Here is a 3,714-nt window from a genome sequence, read left to right as displayed (position 1 = left end):
GTGAACCAGAAGCGAATACAAAGGCTTTGATGGATTCCTCTCAACCGAAGATCAATGATATTCAGTCAAGCATTGTCAGACCAGCCATCGCGACTAACACTTTTGAAATCAAGGCTAGCACAATTCAGATGGTGCAGAACTCGGTCCAGTTTGGGGGTTCTCCGACGGAAGATCCCAATATGCATATTAGAGATTTCATTGAGATATGCGACATTTTCAAATTCAACAACATGTCTGAAGATGCTATAAAGCTGAGGCTTTTCCCATTTTCTCTAAGGGATAAAGCTAAGTGTAGGTTGCATTCTCTACCTCCAGGCTCTATCACTAAATGGGAAGATCTTACAAAAGTTTCTTACTAAGTTCTTTCCTATGACGAAGACTGCTGCAATCAGGAATGCTCTTACTAAATTTGTGCAGCAATTAGGAGAGTCTTTGTGCGAAGCTTGGGATCGTTATAAGGAGATGCTTAGAAAGTGTCCTCATCATGGGATGCCTGACTGGATGATTATTAACTGCTTTTATAATGGCTTGGGAGCACAGTCTAGACCCATGCTTCATGCAGTATCAGGTGGAGCCTTATGGGCTAAGAGCTATGATAAAGCTTATGAGTTGATTAAACTGATGGTTGCAAATGAATACCAGAACCCTTCCCAGAGACTAAATCAAGGCAAGGTAGAAGGAATTCTAGAGGTGGATGCAGCTACTGCGATAGCTGCTCAGCTTAAAGCTTTGACGATGAAGGTGGATTCTTTGGCTAATTATGGAGTAAATCAGATTACTAGTATCTGTGAGCTTTGTGCTGGTACGCATAAGACAGAGCAGTGTGCTATATCTAGTGAATCATCTCAGTTTATGAGCAACTTTTAGAGGTCACAGCACCCAGTTCCAGCCACCTATCATCCCAACAACCGCAATCATCCTAACTTTAGTTGGAGCAACACTCAGAATGCGGTTCAACAGCCTTATCAGCAGTATATAGCAAAGAAGTACAACCCTCCTAGTTTTCAACAACCGCAATATGCTTCAAGACAACTACTCCAACTTCAACAGTTACCCCATGGAGGTACAAGTCAAGCTAATGAAAAATCTGAATTGGAGGAGTTGAGGCTCATGTGCAAGAGCCAAGCGGTTTCTATTAAGATTTTGGAGAATCAAATTGGTCAGATTGTCAATGCCTTGCTGAATCGTCAACCTGGTACACTCCCTAGTGACACAAAAGTTCCAGGCAAGAAGGAAACAAAAGAGCAGGTTAAGGCAATTACATTGAGGTCTGAAAGGGTTGCAAGCCAAGAAAAAGCTCAAGTTTCAGAATCTGAAGATGTGGCTGAAGAAGATGTGCAGAAGGAAACAGAAGTGGAACCAAGGAAAAAAATTATGGAACACACTCCTCTTGAGTGTAATAAAGGGGAGAAACAGATCTATCCTCCACCTCCTTTTCCTAAGAAGCTGTAGAAGCAGAAGTTGGATAAGCAGTTCACAAAGTTTCTGGAGGTGTTCAAGAAACTTCATATCAACATACCTTTCGCTGAAGCTCTTGAACAGATGCCTAGTTATGCGAAGTTTATGAAAGGTATTCTCTCTTAGAAAGTGAAGCTCGATGACTTAGAGATCGTTGCTCTAACGGAGGAATGTAGTGTTGTGCTGCAACAAAAGTTGCCTCCGAAGCTTAAAGATCCTGAAAGTTTCACTATTCCTTGCACCATTGGAAACTTGTCGTTCGACAAGTTTTTATATGATTTGGGAGCTAGCATCAATCTGATGCCTTTGTCTGTCTTTAAAAAGTTGGATTTATTGCAGTTGGCCGATGGTTCTATTACATATCCACGAGGCATTGTCGAGGATGTCTTGGTAAAGTTGGACAAACTCATCTTTCCTGCTGATTTTGTAATTCTTGATTTCGAGGAGGATAAAAAGATTCCCATAATCTTGGGAAGACCATTCTTGGCTACTGTCTGAACCTGATTGATGTGTAGAAGGGTGAGCTCACTATACGAGTGCTAGATCAGGATATGACTTTTAATGTATTCAATGCCATGAAATTCCCTACTGATAACGAGGAGTACTTAAAAGTGGAATTGGTCGATTCTGTGGTTACTTCAGAACTTGATCAAATACTAAGGTCTGATGCCTTAGAGAAGGCCTTGTTGGGGAATTCAGATAGTGAAGATGATGAAGGTGATGAGCAGTTACAGTATTTAAATACTTCTCCTTGGAAAAGAAGGTTAGATATGCCTTTTGAATCTCTTGGAATGCCAGAACTTAAAAATGCTGAGAGGCGTCTTAAGCCTTCTATTGAGGAAGCTCCTACACTTGAGCTTAGACATTTCCTGAACACTTAAGGTATGCTTTTTTTGGTGTTACATCTACTTTTCCTTTTATTATTGCATCTGATCTTTCAGGTAGTGATGAGGAAAAGCTCTTGAGAATTCTGAGAGAATTTAGATCGGCAATTGGATGGACTATAGCAGATATCAAGGGAGTCGGCCCTTCTTATTGCATGCATAAAATTCTGCTAGAAGAAGGAAGTAAGCCAACTGTTGAGCAGCATAGAAGGCTTAATCTGATAATGAAAGAGGTTGTGAAGAAGAAAATTCTCAAGTGGCTAGATGCAGGATCATCTATCCTATTTCTGACAGTTTTTGGGTGAGTCCAGTTCAGTGTGTGCCAAAGAAATGAGCTATCATTGTGGTCGCTAATGAGAAGAATGAGCTCATTCCTACTCAAACAATCACGGGGTGGAGAGTTTGCATGAATTATAGGAAGCTGAACAAAGCCACGAGGAAGGATCAATTTCCTCTTCCTTTTATTGATCAGATGTCTGACAGGTTGGCTGGGCATGAGTACTACTGTCTTCTGGATGGCTATTTGGGTTATAATCAGATTTGCATCACTCCAGAAGATCAGGAAAAGACTACCTTTACTTGTTCGTTTAGTATTTTTACCTTCAGAAGAGTTTCTTTTGGGTTGTGTGGTGCACCTGCCACATTTCAAAGATGAATTATGGCTATCTTCTCTGACATGATTGGTCAAAATATGGAGGTGTTCATGGATGATTTTTCTGTGTTCGGGAATTCTTTCGACGAGTGCTTGCAGAATCTTGGTGCAGTTCTTAAAAGGTGTGTTGAGACCAATCTGGTTCTCAACTGGGAGAAATGTCACTTTACGGTACAACAGGGCATCATTCTTGTGCACAACGTCTCTAGTAAGGGTCTTGACGTGGAAAAAGCCAAGGTGGGAGTTATTGAAAACCTACATCCACCAATTTCTGTTAAGGGAGTTTGCAGCTCTCTTGGTCATGCGGGTTTCTATAGGCGGCTCATTAAAGACTTCTCTAAATTCTCTAAACCGTTGTGCAATATTTTAGAGAAAGATGTCCCTTTCAAGTTTGATGATGAGTGTCGAGCTGCTTTGGAGATCTTAAAGAAGAGCTTAATCACGGCACCTGTCATAACTACACCTGATTGGAATGAGCCTTTTGATATGATGTGCGATGCAAGTGACTATGCAGTTGGAGCAGTTCTTGGGCAAAGGAAGAACAACATATTTCATGTGGTCTACTATGCTAGTAAGACCCTCAATAGTGCTCAACTGAACTATACTACTACTGAGAAAGAACTCTTAGCCATTGTCTATGGTTTTGAGAAGTTTCGGTCTTATTTGCTTGAGGACAAAGGTGATAGTTTTCACTGATCACGCTGCTATTCGCTATCTGGT

The 3,714-nt window shown here is 41.0% G+C and overlaps 1 non-coding gene across 1 annotated transcript; it reads right to left on the bottom strand.

Moving 5' to 3' along the window:
* Nucleotides 1-384: 384 nt before the first annotated feature.
* LOC141701166 (small nucleolar RNA R71) lies at nt 385-491 on the bottom strand. The gene has a single exon (XR_012566694.1). It is a non-coding gene; the product is annotated as a small nucleolar RNA R71 (small nucleolar RNA).
* Between the last annotated feature and the right edge of the window lie 3,223 nt (nt 492-3,714).

The sequence above is a fragment of the Apium graveolens genome, unplaced genomic scaffold, assembly GCF_009905375.1.
Source record: "Apium graveolens cultivar Ventura unplaced genomic scaffold, ASM990537v1 ctg345, whole genome shotgun sequence".
Classification (NCBI taxonomy): domain Eukaryota; kingdom Viridiplantae; phylum Streptophyta; class Magnoliopsida; order Apiales; family Apiaceae; genus Apium; species Apium graveolens.
This window is presented reverse-complemented; position numbering and strand designations above follow the sequence as displayed.